At 46.1% G+C, this 24,956-nt stretch overlaps 1 long non-coding RNA gene across 4 annotated transcripts in view; it reads left to right on the top strand.

The window, feature by feature from the left end:
* The first annotated feature begins 10,056 nt into the window (after positions 1–10,056).
* Positions 10,057–24,956, top strand: part of LOC128852874 (uncharacterized) — a 47,682-nt gene continuing 32,782 nt past the window's right edge. For 2 of the 4 annotated variants that reach the window (XR_008450978.1, XR_008450980.1), the window contains exons 1-3: positions 10,057–10,969; positions 13,417–13,531; positions 13,668–13,978. This is a non-coding gene — a long non-coding RNA (uncharacterized LOC128852874). Of the gene's footprint in view, positions 10,970–12,642; positions 12,863–13,416; positions 13,532–13,667; positions 13,979–24,956 lie in introns of those variants that run through there. The other 2 variants (XR_008450977.1, XR_008450979.1) reach the window with 2 other exon arrangements.

Genomic DNA, 24,956 nt, shown 5'->3' on the forward strand with positions numbered 1-24,956 from the left:
CCTCTTCCTCCATTCCATTCTGCATTCCTCCTGTTTTCTCACATTCAGGTGTACCAATGGGATTTTTTTTTTTTAGAAGTTCATCTTTACTTACTGCTAATTTTTTAGCACAACTTACACAGGAGAAAGCTTCTTTCTGCTTTTCTCTTATTTTAGAAATGTAGCTTTTTATTAATGGGAACACTTATAAATTGGCAAAATGCTCCCTTTCAGCCACTTTGAAATGAAGGTTCTCATTTTGGAGCATTATGGTAAATTAATCGATTGAAAAAAAAAAAAAAAAAAAAGCAAACATTCTGATATCTCAAAAATAGAAAGATTTTATTAGCCTTAAGTAACCCTTAGTTGCTTATGTCTGATCTGCCCAAAAATAAATAATCTAAGATGGAGAAATTCTTTTTCACCCCCTTCTTGCTGAGTCTTCAGAGACTTGTAGTGCTTGTTTCAGCCAGGCCCTGGCAGGATATCCTGCGTGGAGACTGCCTGAGAGAAGATGATCTCTCAGTCCCCATCATGCTCACTCTATGTGTTGCGTTATTGATCCTCTTGGACTTACCTGCTTTGTTCTCCCTTGCTGCAGGTCCTGCTGTGCTATACCTTTCTCTGCCTGCTCCCTGCTTCCTCCACCAGTCATCGGAGCATCTTCTCCCTTAGCCCCTGCTGTGGAGAGAGATTGGTCTTCAGCTCAGCTGAGGCCAACTCTATTCCAGCCCTTCCCTCGCCTTCCAGTCTTGTTCTCCTCCAAATACCTGTTTCTTAAGAAAAGTCTTGGGAAAGGTCTAACGAGGCAGCAGCGCAGTGTTTCAGCTGAACAGATATGCTTCCAGGAGCCCTGAGGGGTGAAGCAAAAGTAAACCCATTAGAGGCAAAAAGGGAGAGTTGCATAGTACGCTTTTTTTTCTTTTCTTGATCCATGCTGTGAAATGGGAGCTTCTCATTCTACTTTCTGTTTGGAGGGGAAGAGAAGAAAAGAAAGATTTGGATGATGCTGGCAAGTGATAAAATACAGTTCTTTTTCTTATAGAGTAAATGAATGGGTTTCTGCCTTACCTTTTGTTAAAGTTCTTAATCCAGCCTGTAAATAGGGACTTTCCCTTTGGACTGACTTTTTAGATACAAGGCTTAGAGCTGATCTGAAGTAATGGGATCAGAAAATAGAAGAGATATATATATATATCAAAGAGAATGATACATATGCCCATACTAGCGAACTTTCTCTTGCAGCACTGCTCATATACTATATGTAAATGTTCACATATACAAAGTGCACTTCATTTTACTGCAGACATAAGCTAAGACACCTGCTTGAGGACCCTGCCTGCTTGATCCATGGGGAACAACGTGCCTGCCTTTGAGCAAAGCACAGATCCTCTACAGTAAAGCAGAACACAAGAGGTAATCTTGTTGCATGTCCTTATTTGGATTAACTAAATACTGGAAGAACTCAACATTTAAGGATGCTGGAAGTGGAGATTCATGCTCCCAGATCTTGGAAACAGCAGTAGCTCACCTGACTGAGCAGAAAACCCAGCAAAACACGGACTCAGGATAGAGTGAACTCTTAATTAAAAACTAGATTATCTTTAAAGAAAAAACATATTTCACATTTGTGAAAGAATTCCTTACGCTATTTGTTATGCTACCCAAACTTTTCCGATGAAGCTGTAGCCCTTCTGGTTGTTTCCTCGGGGCTGTGCCATGGCTTTCCGTAAACACGGCTGTGGTGATGCAGTGTTCTTCTTGGGTTTGGAAACCCTCCAACTGGTATTCAGCTGCCATGGAAAAAAATCCTGAAAATTCATAGACTTGTCTTGTTTCCAAAGACACCTCTGACCCAGGCAATGTACTCAAAAATCCTTAATAATTTTCTGCTTAGTGAAAATCCTCACTGATGGAATAAGAATTTCTCCCAAGTCAGAAAATGAGAGAGACGAGATTTCTATTGTAGTTCTTAAAGATTAACATAAAATTATATTGAGAATATAAACCTGAAATAATGCATATATTTTTGTTTTAAAATGCATAAAGGAGTCACTTGGTTTCCATTTTGTATTTAGCAATATTTGGATACCATTTGATGTTATTTATATTTTCCAGGGTAGCTTTTCATCAGATTAATTTTTTTAAAAAGTGCTACTATGACTATATTTTTGGAAGGCATTTCTAGCAATATAAAGAGATAAACCTCCAACCACTGCCATCAATGTAATTTGCAAAAGTTGCTCAGACTAGAGAGCTCAGGAAACAAACTTGATTTCTTCCATTTCTTGCATTAATCTTGTGTAAACCAAGTGGAACTTTGCAGATCAATAATTGGACCCAAGGAAAGAAAACCAAAATCTAAACAAAATATCTCTTCTACTGCTGATGTGTAAAGCAGATCTGGGCAGAAATAAAGATCAATACTTGCAAAAGTTGTTGGCCTGAGCAGATTTCTTTCTCCCCGTTGAAAATACCGTGTGATTGAAATGGGAAATATTTAGAGGAGACCTGTGTTCCCAGAGACTGTCAATACTGAGCTAGTTGCTTACAACAATCCCAGCTCTTCCACTGAATAGTATGAAAAACGGGCTGACATCTGTGTACATACTCTTTTGCTCTAAAATAGTTTTTCTGTACTGCTATTGTTTTGTTTTCTTCTCAAAGCAAACCCAATATCTGTCAAAACCACAAGTTACATTACGAGCTTTTAAAATGGCTGTCAATGCTTGTATTAATACATTTATCCCAAATCAGCTGAAAGCTGTGCTAAGTTTCCTTTATATTCAGCCCTAAGATATCCTTCTAAATACCCATAGAGGGATATGTTTTAGTTCTACTATATAAATAGCAATTATTTTATTCTTTTTATTCTATGCTTTAAGAAATATGACCACTTGAATGTCTCCTACTTCAAATATGAAGCCATAGTATTTCAAACATTTGGAATAAATACTTTCTTTGACTTCAGTGTCAGTATGACAGTTACTAAAAGGTACATCCTTCATTGCCTGTTTCAACACTGAAAGGCCTTCATTTCAATTAAATTAAACCTCAACTAAGTAAACAAATAAGTGGAGATATCGAGTGAAGGCACAGCACCAACCCACTCGCTAACGTGAAATGATGAGTGAGTGGTGAAAGATTAGCCCTAGAACAGGGGTCTGCAAATGCAACTTGCTTTTTATATGAGTTGTGTTTTCCGATGGGCTTCAGGTCAGGTGCTGAGACTTCAGGGCTTGCTCTGTCTGCAGCTGTCTCACTGTTTTCTTAGCTTAACTTGAGCAAGTTCTGCAATGTTCTGTTCCTCCAAGGATAAAATGTGTCTAACGTTTATCAGTGTTGCAAAGGTGTCAATGCCTCCTAAAGGTCTTTGGCATTCCCTATAAGGAAGACACTATGCATAATAACAGATCCACAGTGTGCATGTACGCATATGTAAAAATGTAATCTCAAGGGTTAATCTTTTTCTCCAGGACATTTATTTTTACCTATTAAATCCATTGTGAATTAATGCTTTTGTTTAGATTTATATGGTTTTAAGGCCAAAAAATAAGAGAGAAGACGCAGGCACCTGTTTAGAGACAGAAGCCACAGAACTAGATATGTTTTACCAAAAGCATTTGTTGATGCAGAATAGATCAATGTGTAACTTCATAATAAGGTGGAAAGGATATGAGATTAAATGTTCAAATACATATCCTAATTAGAAAGGACATGTACGTCCACATACAGAGAACCTGACAGTGAGAAAATGACCAAGATTCAGCACTGCAGTGAATTATAATTTTCAAATTACAAGCATGCATGTGAAAAAAAAAGCTTGTAACTGTTAGTAACTAGACTCTATATTCATGTGAAAGCTGTTGCCTTTATCTTCTTAAATCCCTCTAAGGTGTTCTGTCATTCACTGTCAAATTTTCTACGTAAGATAATAAGACATATGTCACACAAGTGTCCAAAACTGCTTCTCTGCCATTGCCAGGACCCACCAATTTTTTTTGGTGGTTTGATTTGTTTTTTTTTTTTAAGCAAGAAGAATATTAAGCAAGAGATCTGCTTAAGTATTAGCAGTCAATTGCAGAACGTTTTCCCCCTCAGATGTGATAAAATCTAATACGTGATGCCCAAATATAGTGGAAAAGGCAATCAGCAATTCATGTGTAGATTTGGCCGTGGATTCAATAGGTTGTCAGAGAGCCATAGGATGCACAATAAAAATGTGTGCTAACTAAATTTCAATGTGCAAGAGCATGTGTTCAATTTGCAAGATGTTTTGTTTAATTAAAAGGTAAATACCATTTATAATTCCTCTCACAGACTATTTGAGAGCAGCAAAAACACCTACAGAGCTTTCAAGCTGCCCGAAGAACTACTTTGATGCCTCTGATCCATGAGATAGGTACATTTAAATTATAACAGTGCACTACTTTATTAAGTGATATTTTTATTTTTAGTCAATATTGGTTATTGTTTTTAAAAATTTCTAAACATCAGTTGCAAATTGTTAGCTGCACGAAGTGTGTATTTTGTCATGGAAGTGTGGTGCAAATACCTCCCCAAATATAATTGACTCAGAGAGACAACGTTCACCCTAGTGCAGAAGACTGGCATCAACCTAGGACATCACATAAATATAAAGGCATAAAACCTGTCTGCACAAGCCACGTTCAGACCCCTCTGCATAAAGGGCAAACTGAAGTGCTGCTGAATCAATTGCATCTTTTTGAGGCTTGCTTTTCTTAGCCATATCCTCTCCTTCCTACACCTCCCCAAGCTTGCGAAGCTTACAATTCCTTTTCATTTCCTTTAAGGTCCTGAGACTTGACACCCCATCATAGCTTACAGCTCCATGCTCTGCTTTGAGCGGCTGTGGTTCCTCCAGCAGAACCCCTCATCTAACCAGGCTCCTCCTCAGACTGAGATAAATCCACAGCTATGCCCATGGCAGGAGCACCACATTTGGCAAATGGAGCAGCTGAAGCCAAGAAAGGAACAACAGTATCAAATGGAAAGGCAGCACCGGTGCAGTGATGGGTGTCATGTCTCCATACTACATCTACACAGTTCTGCTCTGACATCCAGATATCTTCTGCCAGGTGCTCGGCAGCACTTCTTGGCTACAGCTGCTTATAAAAAGTGTAGGGGAACTGCCTGGCTCTGAGAGACTGCTACCTCTCCTGCCAGTGTCTTTAAGGGCAGCATCTCCAGGTCAGTTTTTCCAGTGGGGAACCTAGCAGCTCTCATTTTGTTAGGTTGTTTTTACATAACAAGAATGGCTGAGAAGAGGCGCAGGCAGCTGACACCCAGCTCTCTAATATGCTGAAGTTGGATTCTGTTCTGCTCAGAGGGTCTGATGGTATCAGCCTCCAGAGAATCAGTGTCTGACAATCCCAGTCTGTTGTTCATATTGGTTCAGTCTCAGCTGAGCTATTTCTAACAACGAAGAACATATCTGAGAGAGTTACAATTTGCTGTAATCATATTTTTCCAGTGTTTCTCTGTGATAATTACTCCCATAAATATCATTGATTCACCTCAGCTCAACAGAGTGCTCTCTATTTCTGTGCTCAGTCTTAACTTTCCACACTCAGATTACCAAGGCAGGACAATGGTAGTATTTGCTGTTACCAGAACCCCTCCAGCTACGGAGCTGTCAGGGCTTCCAGTTTCAGTCCAGTTTCTATGCTGTATTAGTTGATCAAAAATTCCTGTCTGAAGTAAAAACTGCTGGGGGAAAAAAGAAAGGTATTAAATTTTGCACATGTTTAAATGATATATAACAATTATAAAGCTTTGACTTGGTCTTCAACCAGGCAAAGACTTGAAAACCAGAAGTCAGGATGCAGCTTTGCTGTTAAATTTCTCTTATTTTACTGCTGGCCCCTGAGTTTAGTTTAGTAAGAGAGAATGTTTTTAACATAATCAATGGGCTGTACACCTCAGGAATTCCAGTTCCTACTGTGCTTACTGACAGCTTTCCTTAAACTAGATTTTATAAGAGTAGGGGCTATTTTTAACTGTCAGCCTGAGTCCCAGATGCATTTGGACCGGCAGGTACCAGGAGTGCCCAGAAAGGAGGCTCTTGGTCTGAGTGCATATGATGCAGGAGGGTATCTGGGAAGGAAAAAAAGAGATAAGAACAGCAGTATTGCTGTTCCCATTTTAAAATGGGTGAGATGTGGCAGAAGACTAAAGAACTCACCGAAGTTACCTCTTGCCTATGGGATACCTGGTGTTCAAAGCGAAATCTCCAGATTTCTAATGTCCCCTCTTAACTACAAGGCCATTCCTCCCCTCCAGAAGATGATATATAGGTATATAAATGTGTATTGATGTAATGCCAAGTTATAAACCGCAAGTCTTTCAGAACTCATGTCCCTGATAGATTGCGAAAGAACTAGAAGTCAGGAGAATTGTGGTTTATCTGACCTTATGCTAATCATTCTCCTTACTTGTGTCTTGGTCAAACTGAAATGGATAGAATAATGAACCCTTTTGAAAACTGTAATTTCTGGGTGTTGGTCACGACCCAGTTTTCATAAGTTGCTAGGATATGGTGATAATCAGGGAAATGAAGATTCTATCTTATGAGACAAGACCGAAAAGCTTGATTTAAACAAAGGAAATTATGAGAAGGAATATTAGTACACTGTGAAGGGAGTAAATATCAGAACTAATTAAGTTCAAGGACAAAACTGGCATCTGAACAAATGGATTTAAACGGGCCCTTAATAAATGTAGGCTGGAAATCTTAAGAAGCTGAGTTATGAGATTCTGGAACAGTTTCCAAGGGGAATAGTAGGGCCAGGGAAAGTAAGCACCTTTAAATGGATCTTCATCAGTCTATGAAGCGGGTATCACGCCAGAGACAACCAAAGGGCTTGAAGCTCAGGCCACACAAGTCCAGTGTTCCCAGATGACAGCCAGAACATCACCAAGCTGGAACATCTTGGTGATATTCTGGAAAAAGAAGTAGGCAACCACAATACGTCTCACTTTGCATCACATATATTTTGGGTTTTAGGCTCCTCCATTCAGAGAGTATCTTCAGCTCTCTGACTATCCCACCAACCCAGCACTTGAGATGTTCTCTGACACTTCCAGGTAATCCTTCATGGCTCTTAAGTGCCAACGTAGGAAGAGAGATGAAACGGCTCACGGTAGCGCTGAATGCAGAACTGATTGATGTCTATAGAGGACGGGAGAGCAGGGATGGAGGCGGGGGCACCACACATGGCTTCCCACGTGCTGAAGACCCTTTGCCCCACCGGTGCAGCCCCAGGGCAGGGACCACTGGCTGCTGGTTATTATAGAATCACTAGGTTGGAAGAGACCTCTTGGATCATCAAGTCAAACCATTCTTACCTGCCACCAAACCACGTCCCTGAGCACCTTGTCTATCTGGCTTTTAAATCCCTCCAGGGATGGTGACTTCCCCCCCCCCCCCCCCCCCCCCTTCCCTGGGCAGCCTCTGCCAGTGCCCGATGACCCTTTCGATGAAACATTTTTTCCTGATGTCCAGCCTGACCCTCCCCTGGCGGAGCTTGAGGCCATTCCCCCTTGTCCTGTCCCCTGTCACTTGGGAGAAGAGCCCAGCTCCCTCCCCTCCACAACCTCCTTTCAGGTAGTTGTAGAGAGCAATAAGGTCTCCCCTCAGCCTCCTCTTCTCCAGGCTAAACAGGCCCAGTTCCCTCAGCCGCTCCTCCTAAGACTCGTTCTCCCAGGGCAGCTGTTTCCGAGGGCAGCGACCCGTCCCGGGGCTACAACGCGGGGCAGGGCAGGTTCCCCCTCTCTCCTCCCGCCCCGCGGAGCCGCCCAGGACCCAGCGCAGCCCCCGGGGCACTGCCGGGCCGGGGCTGGGGCAGCGCGCGGGGTGCGGTGCGGCGCGCGGCCAGCAGGGGGCTCCGCCGCTGCGCAGCTCGGGGTCCGGCCGGGCGCCGGCAGCCGCCCCCGCAGTTCCCGCTCCCCGCCCGCAGCCGCGCGCTGGCTGGCGCCTTCCCGCAGCCCGCGGGCACCGCAGCTCCGCCGCCGGAGCCCTCCCGCGCCGCTGCCGCACGGGCGAGGCCGGGAGACAAAAGCCCGGCCCCGTCCCCGCCTCGCTGCGGCGAGGAGCCCGCGCTCCCGGGGAAGGACCGTTCGGAACGGTAACGGGCGGGGCGCGGCTGCCCGTGGGAGCCCCCGGCTCCGCTCTGCGATTGCCGGAGACCGTGTGAACAGCGTTAAACCCGGGCAGAAAGCAGAGAGGGGGAATAAAGCGTGTCTTGCAAAGCGGTGTTCGGACGCGGTGGGGAGAAAGAATGGGGGCGGCCACCTTTACTGGGCACTGAATAACAAGGAACAATAACTAGGTCGCTTTGACACTGGCTTGGCTTTGGGTGTTTTTCCTCCGGCACAGCGTTTTGTGCAGTAACGGTGGGAGCGGTGCCGGAGCGTGCGGGGGCGCGGCTGCGGGAGCGACAGCGGGCGGTGCCCGAAGTTCCCGCTGTCCCCGCAAACAGCATCGCTTTGCGGTGCTGGGCCGGGGGGAGGGAGCGAGGGAGGGGCTGCTGCCTGGCTGCCCCCTCGCAGCCGCCGGCGCAGCCCACTCGGCTTCCCGGGAAGTTTCTGACACCGAGAGGGAGAGACAGGGAAACTCTCAAGTTGTGCCCGGGGAAAAGTTGCTCGGCCCGGGGGCAGGGGGTGGGAAGAGTTCTTGCCTTTTTCCTCGGTAAACCCAGGGAAACGGCGGGCTTTGCCTAGAAGCTTCTCGTGATCGTTTTGAGAGAAGGGGAGAAAGAAAACAACGTGTCTTGAGTGGCACCTTCCCTTGTTCTGCCTTTGCTCTGCGGCCGGGGTTGGCAGAGGGGCTGAGGACAACCGGAGCGGTGCTCCGTGCCCCGTCCTCCCCGCTCGTAGCCCCTCCTCGAGAAACACGTCCGAATCCTCGTGGTGAAGAATCAAACCCCACAAAAGCTGGATGTTTCTCGGAGTGGGGGGCTGGGGGCTTCGAGCCCAGCGGCTCCCGCCTGCCGCACGCTCGGCAGCGGCGAGGACTTGACCTGCAGAGGGCAATAGTTGGACGCAAATGTTAACAAAGACGGCGAGGCTCGTTTGCTCGGCACCGTGGCCGGGACCCAAGAATGCTGTGTAGGCAGGCAGCAGTCCTTAATTAATGTATACTGAAACAAAAGATCGGGTAAATTGTTTGATTTGTCTTTAGGCTATGTTTTCAAGGCTACTCTAATTCATAACTGTTAGATTTATTCGAAACATATTAACACAAACTTCCAGGAGAAGCATGCTGTTAACTCCAGGATTACCCTAAACACTAATTGTTTACTGGAACATTTTAATTCAGCCGTTTGGATTCGTATTATTAGCATTATTATTCTCTGCTAATCAGATAGGCGAGGTGGAAACGAACGGGAGCTTTCCTAATTGTTGCAGCGATTGACAGGGCAACCGGGCAGACTTCGCAGGAGGAGGCGGCAGCCGCCCCGGCGCGGCGGTGAGGGGCGCGTCGCGCCTGGCCATTGTCTGCGGGGCCCGGCCGCCGCCGTTCAGCACCGGGCGGGCGGACAGCGCCCGGCCCGCCTCTCCCGCCCCGCTCTCGGCGCAGCCCGGCCCGGCGCCTTCGCCCAGGTCTGGGAGGGATTCGCCTCCCGTTTGTTCTAGCAGCCCTTTTCCCCCTTGGTGATGGATTTACTAGGGAATGGAAAAGAGCACCCTGACGGGCGCACTTTGTCTCCCTGTCTGTACGTGTAGACGTGGCTGCAGTAGACTGGGACTTGTGTACATATACTGCTTTAATAATTACATATACGTCTCTATAACCTCATTATTCAGGGAAGACTAGAAAACTCGAGCAAATTGGAGTGTTGGCAGCAGGAGTGATTGCAGGTCTGGATGCACTCTGTCTCTTCCCAATTCACCGCCCCCTTTCTCCCCTCCCTCCCCAAATCATATTTATCTGAGATTATGTCAAATTTCAGTGATCGGAAATGTCTTGCCCAAAAGCCATTCCCACTGGAAAAAGTCAAAAGGGTTGCTGGCATTAAAACGACCTTGCGTCATTACTGATGAAATTAGCAGCACTGTATGTTTAGAGCTTTTCTATGGATGCACTTTGGTCACAGTAAGAAGTAAGAGGTTTGGGGTTTAACCCCCCCATCTGAGCAGGAGCTGTCTGCTTTTACTAGCTGCAAATCCCAAGACCGGCACTCGAAAGCGTCTTAGACCCACAGTCCATTTTTTACTTGTCTTTAAGTGCAAGTGATGGGAATTGCTAACCTCAGCTAAGAAAATTTCATTTGCCCCATCCTGCTAAACGGTTCTGGTCGACATATGTTTGTTATCAGAGAGAGGTGCTATGAACACAGAGCCATTTTCTTAGCAGCTCTTTGACTCTGTGTTACCATAGTCCCACACAGCATTGGTCCTTTCCCATTGGGAAGTCATGAATAAGAGACTGTGAAGCTTGCACGTCAGATCTTCCTCAATTAATCCACCCTTAGCATGTTTGGGATCCTCTGCTGGATGGTTAACAGCAGCTTTGGTAACTGTATGCTGTCCATACCCAATTATGCTCTGCTAAAAATGAACTCTGCAGAACAACCTTCCTGAGCTGTCAGTGTCTCCCGTTTTCCTATTTTAACGCTTGTGTGTAGTGGCAGGCGACAGATGGTGTAGATCAGATCGATTTGATTGCATTAGGCGATTTTTTTTTTTTCCCTCCTCTCCCCCCCGACTCCTTTTCTGGAAGCCCATATTCATCTGAGAGGCGATCGCCGGGGACATGGGAAGCAAGAGCAGCCGCCGATGTGTGAAAGCAACGAGACATGGCCAGCCAGAGGCGCCGGGGTCCTTTCCCGGGGTTTGTTAACATGGTAATCCGGCACCAGGAGAGAAAGCTGCTTTCTACTGCCCAGAGCCCGTTCCCCATCACACATCAGATGACTCTCTGGTTTTACACACAGTTGGAGTTCTGCTCGAAACCTGGATTTAAAGGGTAAGCGCTTCAATAGAGGTGGATTTCTGGTGGTTACTCGGGTAGGTGGCGAAACGAGTGAGCTCCCAGCGATTTTTAAAAGACGCTGCTTTTGAGCGGGAATGAACATTTTCTTCCTTTCTCCTTTCGTCCTTTTTTAATTTTTTTTTTAATCTTTTTATGTCCCTTCGCTCCCCCCTTCTTCCCCCCCCCCCCCCGCTTTTTCATCAGCGAGCCCCTTTAATTCAGAACAATCTCTCGCACGGAAAGACATCGCTCCTCTCTATTGACGGATGGGATCGATATTCCCCCCTCCTCTGAAATTTGCTTTTCGTGGCAAACGCGAGCTCTGCTCAGAGCTCCGCTCCTGATAGCTTAATAGTGTTTAATTCCCTCCACCCGTCCCCCTCCCTTCTGTGTCGTCTGTGTCCCCCCCACCCTTCCCGGGCACAACAGAGCGGTGGAGGTGCCCCCCTGCTGCCCTTCCCCGGTCCCGCCGGGCTCCGTCACCCCGGCTCTTTCGGCGGGGGAGCGGGGAGGCAGCGCCGATAAACATGGCTTTCCGAAGCCGGTGAACAAAGGTATTTAATGCCGAGGCGCGCCGCCACCGGCACCTCCCGCATGCGGCGGAGAAGGTGCGAGGCGGGGGTTTCGCTGCCCTGGTGCTGAGCGGGGGGCGGGGGGCGGGGGTGGGGGGGGCGGGAGGAGGCGCGGCGGAGCGGCGCGGGGGCTTGGCGCTGTCCGGAGCCGCGGGTGCTGAAGGGCCCGGTGGGTGCGGCAGCCCGGGCCGGGCTGGTGCCGAACGACCGCGGCGAGGCCGGGCAGGGGAAGTTTCGGCAGGCGCTGTATTCGCGGGGGAGTGTATGTGTGTGTGGGGGGTGCTTTTCGGGAGAGGAAGTGCAGTATCGGATGAACATAGCGAGAATAAGGCTGGCGCCGCGCGGGTCTTCTTTTCCCCGAGATTCGCATGCTTTAGTGCTCTTTTCTTAAAAAAAAAACACCTCAAAGTTTGGATTTCTGCCTGATTCTCGACGCATTTGTGGAGCGGCTCCAAATTTCGGAGAATACCGGTCTAGGTGTATCATTGTGGAGTGTTTTCACCACGACTCGGTGAATTTTACTTTTTCAAACGGCTTTTGTTCAAGTTGAAGGAAACCCACTGCATCAGTTATTTGAGTTCTAACGCCAGCTAAGGGGGTTACAGCCTTCCGTTTCGCAGCGGGGAAAAATTACAGTGTTTGTTATTTGCTCTCTATCTGCCATTTAAAATGCAACTTGAAAGCTTGCTGTGTTAGGGGAATATAGGAAACCACACCTAAAATGAGAACAAAATAGAGGAGAGTGAGTTGGATTTTTTTTTTTTTAATTTATGGTAGTGTGGCAATGAAAGTATTTTTTTCTCTGTTTTCCTTCTTTCTTGCAAATTCAGACAAGAGCCTGTGTTACAAAACAAACGCTTTCTTCTTGTATGTTGTAGTCGGAAGCATAAGGGTACTATATCAGGGAAGGCAAGGGCTCATGTTAAGGAGGGAATCTGCAGAAAAAGTAAGCATCTTGTATTAATTTCAGTTCGAATCTAATCAACAAACTGGTCAGTTTCCGAGTGCAGTGGATAATGAGAGCTGTGTGCTGCATAATTACTCATGGCTGAGGAAGTGCGGAGTCCCCCTGCGATGTGCGGGGTTTGGCCTCGCGGCGCTAGTTGCGTTCCCCTCTCCCCGTCACTCACGCTGAAGCTGTCCTTAGCATCAGGAGCCGGGGTGAAATAATCCAGAGAAGTTCCTAATCGCCAGGCGAAGTCTGCTGTGCCATGACGTTGCAGAGATCCTTTCTATTTAGTTGGCGAACAATAAACGTTTATTATCACCGCGGCAGATCATCAGACAAAGCTTCCCTCTCTCCCGCCTCCCCCAAGTACGAGCGCTGCTGATAAGGGAACTGCTCCGGGTGACGGAGAAAGCCGCAGGCGCCATTTGGAAATAACTACTTTATTATTATTTATTTTTCGCTATTTTTCCGCGGTTCGGCTCGTGCCGAGCCTGGCAGGGCGGCGGCAGGTGCTGGAGCTGAGGAGCCACCCGGCTCTCCGGCGCGGGGCTCTGCCGCTCGGGCACACGCGGGGAGCCAACTGCGCCCAATTGGGACTTCGAAGCCTTTTTCGCCTTAGATTTTTTTATTTTTTTTTTTTTATGGCACTAGGGAGGCCTGACAGAGGAGCGCCTCTGCTGAGCTCGGAGCCTTTGCTACTTCTTTCTTTGATTTTCTTTCTCTTCATCGCTTCCCTTTCCGCCCTCCCTCCTCTTGGTAGCACATCGAGTCAGTGTGAGTCAGGACTTGTGAAATGCATTTCCAAAGCCCAGATGAAAAGTCTCTCAGGCGTGGCTGCTGCTTTATCGGAGCTCTCCCAAGCCCACCTATGCAAACAGATTTGTAATATTTGTGTGCTTAACCATGCATCTCTCTTACAGGAATCTGTTGCTGCGTGTGACATCTCTTGCGAGCTCCCAGAGAGAACTGATGGAGCATACAGCTAGGGAATAGGATGTCAGAGAAGCACAGAGGAAGAAACCAGGCAATCACCAGGTAAAGTCAGCCTCACTTTGATTTATTTCCTTTCACCTCGCCTGCAAGAGCTCGCCCGCTCCAGTAAGGCGGCAGGAGAGCAGAGGGACTGTACGCGTGTGTGTTAAATGCCTGCTCCTCTCGTTTGCCTCCGCAGGATGGGAAGGTTCAGCGTCCATTGGATATGGGACGAGATCACTCGGCAACCCTTGTGGATTCTCCTTCTTCTAAAGGGGAATTATAGTTATGGATTTATTGTCCCGGTGCAGCGCTTCCACCAGCAGCAGCAACAGCGGCAGCTTTCTGACTCTCTTCGGTGACGGGTATTCTTGGGTGGATAATACGGATTACGTTGTTATTGCTTAAGAATACGCGTAGTCGAGGAGAGTACCGGCGGCGGGCAGGCAGGCAGGCAGCGCGACCGCCCCCAGCCCACCAGCTGGCTCCTAACCTCCTCTAGTTGCCAAGGTAGCACCTTTTCCATCTTTTCCTACGCTTTGCAATGTTTCACTCTGTCTGTGTCTCTGCGGGCGGGGGGCTGCAGCTCGGACACCCTGTCCGCTGCCGAGGGGGTGTCCGCGCGTGTGTGTGTGTGTGCGTGCGAGCAAGGGCAGGGCCGGTGAGGGCCGGGAAACCGCTCGCCCGGGGCTGCGGGCAGGGGGCGGCCGGGCTGCGCCTCCGTGGGTAGTGCTCGGGAGCTGCCTCGGGGCCGGGGGAAGGTGCTTGCCCCGCCTGGGAAGCCCCCTGTGCCCCGCGGCAGCCCTCATCCCGCGCCCCGTTGCCCCTCTCCGAGCGCAGGACGGGCATGGGGGGGACCTCGGAGGCCTGCCCCGCGTGCCGAGGGGTGTCCCCTCCTCCCCGGCACACGGGTTGTCGCAGAGCAGGAGCGACCCCTGCTCCTCCGCGTCCGCGCCCGCCGGCGGAGTCCGGGGTGCCGCCCTCTCCGCAGCCCTCCGCAGCCCCGCGGCTAAAGGCGAGGGGCACCCTCGGCTGCGCTCTGCCCCCCGGGGAGCCCCGCCATTCCCCGGCCGCTGAGGGGCCCGGCCACAGCCTGGCTGGGGAGCAGGTTGTGGCCGATTGCTTCGAGGGGGTGATGCCCCTCTCGCCCCCTTATCCTCACCCCGTCTCATCTAGCTGGTGAGGGCAGCGTTAAGAGCGCGCCCGCCGCAGCGCGGGAGGTGGGGAATCGCCCAGCCAGGTGCAGGACTCGTCAGCCCCCGGGGCCCCTGGTTGAGATACATCTTCAGGGCTGGGGGTTTGTCTTGGCCCTGGAGCCCAGGCAGTGCCTGCTTTGCCCCAGCAAAGGGCTCGGGACCCACCAAATGCTACTGGGCAGGTTGGAGACAGAGCCAAGAGAGTGTTCATTCTCAATAGCAGTCAAACCGTGCCCCATCTCTTTAACACAGAACAGGTGCGTCCACCCGCCCCTCCAAGCTCAGCTGCAGGGCACTGGCTTTAGTTAAAAGTCTGGCCAGCCTTTCAGATCCTTAGGAAAATCTAGGCAGAACATTCATACTTCCAGTCTTTTAAAAACTGTTCCTCTGCCCCCAGGATAGGCAGAGACAAGCAACTGGGTGTGATCATCCCTGTGTTTCCCCATTTGAGACCTCTCTACATGCCCAGAGGAACCCAGGTCTTGTTGCCACATAGTTGCATTTGTGAGAACATATTTCATCCTTATGTGAATTAGATCAGAAGCCATTTTAAAGCAATACCAAGAGTACTGTGATGAGAGCGCCTTTTTGAATGCATCTTTCCTCAAGCCCAGCTATGATGAGTCTGAGAATGATTTTTAACATGGACAAGCCAGATGTGAAGTGATCGTTAAATTGTGAGTGTGATGCAGGATGATAGAGGATGCCTTTCTGTCTCTTGCTTAGCGATTGAAAGGCTATTTATGTTCTGCTTAATTATTTCCAACAACTGGCAAAGGAATCTTACTCTGTTGCCTTCAGTAGCGAGTGGAGCGCTCGTTGTTACACAGACGTGTGGAGCTGTTATTCTTTAGACACATCTTTGATGCTAGTACTCTGATCCTCGTGTTTCTCTAATACCACTTGAAAGCAGATTTTTTTTCTTGTAGTTTAGTATGTTCAACAGCCTCAGAAATAATGTTAAATTATGCTTTAAAAAGACGCGATCAGCTGCTAAATCATAGTCACTTCAGCACCGTAACACAGCCACATTCACATTCTAGTGCTGCAGGAACAGTAATGGAAACACTCTTTCAAACATCGAGGTTTGTATTACAAACCTTCCTCTGACCTGAGCTTTTAGTTGTCATTTTCCCTTGAGTCATAACTTAAGAGTATTATCAAGAGTTCCCATTTCATCCCATGAAGGATGTGGTTTTGTTTGCTCTTTGCTTGGTTGAGTATCTTGTGCAGTACGGGTTGGACTGGTACCAAGCTAAGCAAAATGTGTCTTTATACCTGGTTTCTTCTAGTTACTTTCTGTTTAGCATGATTAGCTGGTTTTGCTGAACAATGCCTTAATGACAGGGCTGATGCATTTTTAATGCATGTACTCTTTGTCATTGTCAAAATTAACATTTTGATGATTGTAGAATTCTTTTCTCTAAGATCTTTTGGGGAATATTGTGATATATGGGTTAAAATGGTACAACTGCAAGGTCTGATCAGAGAAATACTGGATATGCTCACTAAAATAACTATAAAATATTGTGAAAAGGTTCGATAGAATGATGTTTCCCAATAGCACGATCTCAGAGTGGCTCTCCCCATTCATTAGCAGTTCCTTGGGTCTGTCACGTATATGTATCGAAGGACGGAAACAGTAATTTCTAAGCAACAGATATCTAAGAGGAGACTGTTTATATTTTGGGCCTGATCCCAGGAATGCACGTAGCTTCCATGGGACTGCTCAGAGGAGCGAGGTTGCTCACATTAAATCCAAAATATTTTGGGCCAGATCCTACCATTCAATGCAATAGCAAAGCCCCAATTGATTTCACTGCGGGAAAGATTAGACTCCTAGTGAAAGGGATTTTTACAACACTACACTCCTTATTTTTTTGCATTAGAAATCGAGAATCCTGCGTGCTAAAAAATGAGTCTAAACCCCCCCTGCCTCTAATAGCCTAACGATATTTTATTAGCAGCAAAAATCGTATTAAAAGGCCATAGTGCAACATAATAAGAAAGTAGTTTATAAATAAGGGAGTTTAATTGTACCAGTACGAGCACTTTCTAAGACAGCGTTTTAGAATGAGGTTTGTGGCAGCACCAACTGTGTGTTAACAGCTATTTTGGTGAGTGCATATTTAATTAATTCAGAATACTAAATTTCTGTTCTAAAATTGGTTTTGTAATATGCATCCTGGTAGAAAATTAAATAAAGAATCAGCTCAAAAAACATTACTTGAACTTAGCCTTTCTTTAAAGGCGATAATCCTATGAAGATTTGTATCTCTGGGTAATTTTATCCACTGGAGTAGCCTCAAAGGCTGCTCCCATAGGTAAGTCTTTGTTGTGCCAGGACCCCTGTAGCAGCATGGCTGATTGATGGAGGAGCGGATGCCGGGGCGGCACCTGCCCTGGCACAGAGCCGGGTGCTGCAGGCCTCCGCGGCACAGCCTCCCATGATGCTGGCTGCTCACCGCCCCGCTCCACGCCAGGGAGACGGCAACTGCTCTGGCCTTCCCAAAGTGGGACCTGCTGAAAGGGCTGTTCCCCTGAGCACTGCTGGCACGTTGTGCCCCACAGCGGGAGTAGCTTTGGTCTCTAATGGATGGAAGAGTAGCTTTGGTCCCTATTGCCCTGTGCAGGGGGACAGCCCTGCCTGGGTCTGACAGGAGGCATGACTTTCCTTAGCAATACCCTAAACTAAGTGATAAGAACTGTTATTTGATTTCAGGTGCTCTTTCCAGAAATATTTATGCCTATAGCCCTTATATACACTCAAATCTCTGCATGTAATTAATACATGTATGCACGCATATTACACTCACCTCTGAAGGGAGGCTACAGCATCACGTGAAAAGCCCCACTCTCCCAGCCCAGACAGAGGCTCGGCTCCTGCTCACCTCAGCAGGGGCCGTGCATTGCACTGTGTATTTGTCACTAGTGTTGCGAGTCCTCTTGCTGCCTGCAAATTTGCCTAAATTTGTTGCGTGTAGATATGTTTGGTTATGCAGGTGCCTTTCTTTGGGATCAGTTCTGCTTGCTTTTCACTGTTAAGACTACATCTGATTTTGAAGTGAGTGTAAGATTTTTTCCCATACCAAGTGATTGCTTTTCATGTCAGTTGAGGTGGCTTTTAGTGTTCGTAGGATTTTTGCTTTAAGAAACTGAAAACAATATCTATATATGCATACAGCTGGACATGTACTTCACAGCTGTAGGAATAAGCCAACTGGCCTTTTTCTTTGGGTGTTTGCATCACACTGGAAGTAATGTATACAACTAGATTTTATAATTTTTTTTTAAAATAAATAATGTCTTTACATACACAAAAGGCTTTTTCTTCTCTTCCTTTTAAAAGACAACTATTCTTCTGAAAAGCAGCCCTCCCAGTTATTACACTTAGCTGTAATGACACCTCAGCATTTATTGTTGTAAAAGTAAATCATAACACCCATTATTAATAATTGTAATTTTTTTTACCAGATTTAGCATCTGCCTCCCGAAAGCTTTAATGGTGGAGACATATCCTGGGCTAAAACCCGTGATGCTTCCATGCTTTTTGTTGCTATAAATTACTAACCAAATTACACAAAAATCCAAGGAGTTGATTATCACATACCTGCAATGCATAGAGCTATTTATAAATGCGGATTCAATAATAACAGTGACTCAAAAGATATTTAAATGGCAGGCCAAAATAAGAAGGCTGAAAGTGAAAACCCAAGCCAAAATTCATCGAGGTGATGGAAAGAGTTTGACAAAGAAGGACAGAGAGGATCCTATAAAAGGTAAAGAGAAGAGGCCTGGAGGTGATGGTAGAGGGTAGACGTGGCAGGGCTGTGCAGAGCTGGAGGGTGGATGAGAGATGAGGCGCCAGGGATGATAGCCAAGGGGGTATCGCAGCATGGAGCTGGGAGAACGCACCAGAAGTGTGGAAGCCAGGACTGGAACATTATACAGATCTGGTAATTTGCTTTCTGGAAAAACAGTATCTAGTTAAAAGCAACCAACAGAAAATTAGGTTCAATGTTCCAGAAACTGGAGGGGTTGATTGATGGGAAAAATAAGAGCCCTGAATATATAACTGAAAGGAGCTTTATTTATATATATCTATATGAATATACATACCTAGCCAAATTACATAATAATGGTTTTATATATGTATAAAAATGAAATGAGTATCCTGCTTTTGAAATTGTTCTCCTACAGAAACCAGTGGGAATTTTCCATTGATTTCAGTGGGGCCAGAATTCCTCCTGTTTGCAGGAAAATGACGTAGCTTATTTCGTGCAAATAGAAGTAGGAGCTATGTAGGGAGAAAATGCGATGTGGCTATCAAGAAATATTTCCTTTCAGTGAACCAAATACCTCTATAGCCAGCGGGGATGATAGAAAGTAATGGAGCAATCTGCAGGCAGGAAAGCCCTTGCCTGGGAGATATGAATTAGCTTGGCCAAGACACTGCAGGCAGCAGTCACCCTGGAGAGCCGCCTGGGGAGGCCTTCTGGCCTCTGACTTCTGCGATACACCCTCATGAAGCTGAAATGGCTTTGATAATTCCCCAAGATTTTGTACACTAGAAAGAGGTAAACCCATAAGAGGTTACTTAAACTTTCCAAGCTACTCTCTCAGAGTATTTCAGATTAAGTCAGACTTAGTCTTCTATCTGTTTCAAGGTCAATTGTCACCACGGTATTGTTCTGTATCAGCTCATCTGAGTTGCATGTAATGTACAACCCTTTCACATTATTACATTAAGCATGAAATGCTGGAAAAATATAGCTGACTTCTTTAAAATTAAGAATTTCTGATTCATAACCTTTTTTGAATATTAGCAGTTCTCTCACTAGGTCAGGACAATGTCATGAAGTTTATTAATGTTCATAGGTCAAGCCTATCTTTTAAATCACCGAAAATCAATGACAAAGTGATCACCCTGGAATTGGTCTTCTCTAACTGGAGAAAGAGGGACATTTTGAAACAGAACTGTACAGCATCTGATTGTGCAGCCTGTTACCAAAAAAAGAATCATCTCACTGCATCTTACAGCAGCATCTACATATATAATGTAGATTTCATATGTCTTTTTAGATTATGTGGTAGTAATAGCTTTGCAAGTATTCACATTCTCCTAACAAGAAGTTGATAGAAAATTTAAATAAAAAGGCATTCCTGTGATTACTGTACTATAAGGAAATTGTTTTATTTTTTTCAGTTAGGTGGGAAATAATAAGAACAAGGAGGCTTGATGCGTTAATGCTTCATCGCCATCTGGAAACTTATCCTTTTAACAGTCATACTTCAGGAGATAACTTGCCTGCTTACTCCAGAAAAAAAAAAAAAAAAGTAGAACATTATTACCTCTTTGTCAAATTTAAACAAAACCATTCTTCTGAAATCCCAAATTATACAGTCTGATGCCTGCTGGTTTACTGAAGCAATGGTTATTACAGTCTTGCTGCTCTGGTTGTTAAAAATGACCGTTCTGGTGAAAAACAGTTTCTTGTTCCCCTACTTTCTTTCCTCCACTGCCTGGATAGCCTCCTTCCTGTCTATGATACATGAAAAATGTTTGAGGGGATGGAATTTTTTTTATTTCTCAACATGTTTTATTTTAGAAATGTTCTATTTTTTTTCTGAATATCTTCAACTATAAAGAAGAGCAGTGGAAACTTTCTCAGACCTCAGTTTAAGAGGTGGTGACTTTTCCATTTCTCAGAAAGAAGTGTTTGCCAGAGGTCTGAGTTATGCAGAAGGCAATAATGTTCAAGGTTTTGGTACACTCCTTTTCTTTCTGACTGCACATGTCGTATTGTCCTATGTTGTGTTATGACATCATGTGGCTGTTGTACATGTGATGACATAAACTCGCTTGCCTTCAGCCATTCAGAGAGCCCCTTGGTGAAAACAAGATCTGCAAGTCCTGCTCTAGGAAGCAAGAACAAACCCACTCCCTTTTGCTCATCTTGTTTAGGTACTCTCCTTTCTATGTATATAAATTCTTACCAGTGAAGAGTGCAGGACCTTTAGTTAGAGATGAAAAAAGACACGTTTAATTTTCATTTGCTGGAGCTGCAGTGAGTCAGTGGTGCTCGCTCTGCTCCAGCCTCCCTGGTACAGAGGGAGGAAGAACTCCAACAAGGGAAAGGAGGCTGGATGGGCGTGATGCAATACTCAAGGAAATGAAATTAAAAAAATAAATTTCCCTTGCCTCCCTATAGACATAGCTGGAGTTTATGTTTTATTTTTTTACCAAATGCCACTCTGTGTAAAGTACTCTGCATTTTTTGGATGCAAGACTTAAATATATGCCCCCTAGAAAGGCTCAGAATAATACCTCTGCTTTTTCTAATAAAATCTCTCTTCTGAGATTACCTCTGGAGCTAGCAGTAAGGTCAGTATATTGTTTCATAGAAGTCAGCTCACACTGACATGGGTTTGGCCTTCTTAGCAATGGGCCGTTTGCTGCTCAGAAGTGTGAGGAATGGCTCTCTGAAATATCAATAGCTTGCCTTCACTAGAGTTCATGATCAAATTTAGCTGGTAAGTATCAATGTGCTACAGCACCCGGACTGAAGGGCTGAGAGACTTGGGCCTCGGCCAGCTGCTGAGGTTTGCTTTTTAAATAAGAGGCCAGCTCTTACATTAGTGTAAATCTGCAGCTCATAATAACGGCAAATGAGGTTTGTGTCAGAGTAGCCCAGGCTACAGTCTGGTCTTGGACTTTGAAAAGGAGTAGAAAAATTCAGCTGAGAACTTTAGTATTCCAATTTCAATTGGTTTTGGCATGTGTGTGTGAATGTTTCGATACACATATGTACACGCATGCAGAGCTGCATCTCATTCTTGTGGATATTTCCCAGACTTGTGTGGCTGCTGTTTAACAAGGACCTAAGAGTACAAAACCTTCATCCTGATGTAGTTTAATTGATATGTGTAGAGATCTCATATGAAAGCTCTGGGATCCCACTTTTTCATCCATAAAAGGAAGGAAAGCAAGCTTCATCCCTGGCTAAACCTTGTGCACAATATAGATCAATAATGAGACAGCATCCATTTATGTATCGCTCGCTGGAAATGACTGAATTCAGACAGAAGCCGGTGAGGCAGCCTGAGCTCCACCAACATGCATGGCGTCTACTGTTAGTACCCAGGATGAATCCTGAGGCAAACAGGGAAGAGAGGCACTATTTGGAGCCACACTATGAGGAGGAATACGAGCTTCAGTACTTGGCAGGTCTCCTCCCTGACAGTGCCTTCAATGGCTCTACCTCGGACCTGGCAGCGTTGGAGCAGGAATGCAGGAGAAATGGTTGCAAGAGCAGGGGGCAAAAGCACAGCCCCATCGCTGCTCCCTAGGAAGAGACTTACCCACTGACCCAGACTTGCCCGCAGGTGGAAGCTCCCTGCCTTTCTTCATGAGAAAAGGACATGCTCAAGCGGAAAACGGAGCAAGGCGGTACTAGCTTGATACACACCCATGCCTTCTTGCCGTCTCATTGCAGAATGTTTTCAACAATATTTGTTTTTTACCTGGGGAAAAATGTGTGGGGAAAAAAAACCCATCCCTGTTACTACATTGGATAGGTAGGTTTGTGTGGCTGACAGCCCAATGACAAGGCTGAGGTGCAGTGCCGACAAATGCCTGTGACAAAAAAACCTTGCTCGTCTATGAGATATTTAGCATAAATAAGTCACTCAAAACCCCTTAGCAAAGCACAATTCAGGCAACTCCTTTGCTCCATGTCCTTTTTACTCCTTCTTTCCTCTGTGGCTCTTGTGTACTATGCCCATATGCTCTAAAGCTATTTTGTTTTGAGTTTTATGCATGTGTTATGTAAATTAGAAGAATCAAGCTCCTCTGCTTGCTAAATTATAAATTGAGTGGAAATTGGCTTGCTCTCTTTAGACTACGTCTATAAGTTATACAAAATGTAAGTAATCAAGCTGAGCAGGCTGGGCTGGGGAGGGAAACACGGCAATAACATGGCCATGTGGATGCAGCTCAGGTCCACGTGTCCCCATGTACTGTTGCTTGCCTTTGCAGCCTTGAATATCTCTTTCCTTTAAAGTGCCAGTATAAGTTCTTTCAGACCATTCTCTGAGATGCAGGTTTATTGCCTCCTTTGATAGTTTGCTCAGCATATTCACTACACCTTGTATAAATGAACTGCTCTTAAACGCTTGTTTCCACTCTCTTGCTTTAGGACCAGAGTAGATCTGGGCTGCCACCTCTGGGAGCACTGATTGAGTTTGTGTCCCTTCTTCCCTTTGTAAGTCAAAACCTGTTAATTTTAGTGTTTGTCTCTTTGTCTTACTCCCTGCTTTGGCTCCACTTCCCTTATCCTACACTAATTTTCCTGTGCTTGAGTCTTGCCCTGGGTTGTCTTTTCCTTAGCAGCCCAATACAACCCTACAGGGTAGGATTGTGGTGTGAGACTGGGAGCCTGACAGTGGCAGGCAGCCTGTGAAATGCTGCCAGGAGAGCAAGAGGATCATTTGGTGTCTTGGGACTCTGTGAGGTGGTAGAGAATCTGCTAGAGGGCCGAAAAGGCAGGCTCTGTGTCCTATTACTGCACAGGTAGACCAAGTTTTAAGAAAATTAGGCCTCAAATCAGATGCCTGAATCTATCCATACACATTTAAAGGTAGGCTGAACTTGTGGAGCCAGGTAGGACCAGAGTTATCATAAGCAGACAGGGGCATGGTCCTACTCTACAGTCTGACTTCAGGGTTCCTGTAAAAATGTCAATTTTAAGATGATTGCAGCCTCAGCACGGGCAGGGATGTCTGGCAGGCGATGGCTGTGCCAGCATCTGCACTCTGTCAATGTCTGGAGCGCTGACTGAGGGCAGCCTTGTGCTGACAGCGCAGCCTGTCCACCATCAGGGCAAAGCTTTGGACAGGTCTGCTCTCTGTCTTTTACTTCCACACCAGCTGGAAAATAGAAAAATGCATCTTCAGAGAGGGGGTGTAGTGCAGTTCTCATGAAATCTTGACTTTTTGAGGTTGGTGTCACAGAGACGGTGAACGCCATTGCCATAGAAAATTCAAGTTAGAAACGAATCACTGCAGAGCGGTGATTGTGGGTGATGGGTGGCTTCTGCAGGCACAGCCCCAGGGCCACAGGTAGCACGTTCCCATTTAATGTGCAGTCCTGGGCATCTGCTGAGTCCTGGGGAACTCACGTGGGTCTCAAAGCCCTCCCAGCCCAGCCTGACTGCTGAAATGTGCCGCTCCTCGGGCACAGTGTGCTCTGCTGATTCTGGAAGGGTTGAAGCATATGCTTTGTTAAAGGGAGTCCCAACTGAGTTGGTTTTGCCTGAGTGACAGATGACCTTCAGGAGTCACAGGCCAGGACTCACAGGGTGCAAAGGAGGTTCTCTCTGCATGGACTCTGCCCTGCAGTTGATTCAGTTCAGGCTCTCTTTCACTGAGTTCATAAAATACATCTTTTTTAAATTCATTAAATACTTTGATTCAGTGATATACCATGAGAACTTGGTTTATTCCGTCCAGTCAAATGTTTACTGAGAAGTGATAAAAAATATCCAACCTGCCTTTTTAGAGCTGCTTATTTTATTTTGAAGGGAAGGCATAACCTTTCATTTCCTGGTGTGATTTTTATTAAACCTCTGCCTGTTTTATTTGGCAAACCACATACAAATTTACTACCATTTCTGTTTCCAAATAAAAGACATATAGGTTGGTAAGCAGGCTGAAAGTCAAGCTGCTATTCCTTGAAACTCGTAAAAGGATCATTTTAATCCGTGGAATTGCTAATTAAAGCTGCTTCTCAATACACAAAAATTAAGTTAACAGTAATTAATGTAGCCAGCCTGGAACCTTAGGAAGCTATTGCCAGCAAGTGTCTTTTGGTGCACTCAAGAGGCTACAGTTTGATTGTTGGCACCGACAGGTTGGGAATTGTAAACATGGTAATTAGCAGTAAGTTTCTGGATCTCAACTTGCCAGACTGGCAGTCTGATTCTTGGAGTAGCTGTTGCATGGGAGCAGGGGAAAACAAAGTTAGGGAATTAGAGCAACCTTGCATTGCTCCACCAACATATGCCACTGGACCAATGTTTTTCTTGGCAAAGATCTCTGACACAGATCTTGAAAGCAGCATTGCAGCCCTGCTGCAAACTGTGAACATCGGTGCAGGCATCAACCAAGCAACTATCTGCCGCTCCTCTGCTCAAACTATGAATGTTGCTCCATGGAAAGGAATTGTAGAGTCTGAGATTCCCCTGCTGCACCTCTACGGTGCGTCACAGTGTTGATAAGATTATCAACAATAA

The sequence above is a fragment of the Cuculus canorus genome, chromosome 8 (assembly GCF_017976375.1).
Source record: "Cuculus canorus isolate bCucCan1 chromosome 8, bCucCan1.pri, whole genome shotgun sequence".
Lineage (NCBI taxonomy): Eukaryota > Metazoa > Chordata > Aves > Cuculiformes > Cuculidae > Cuculus > Cuculus canorus.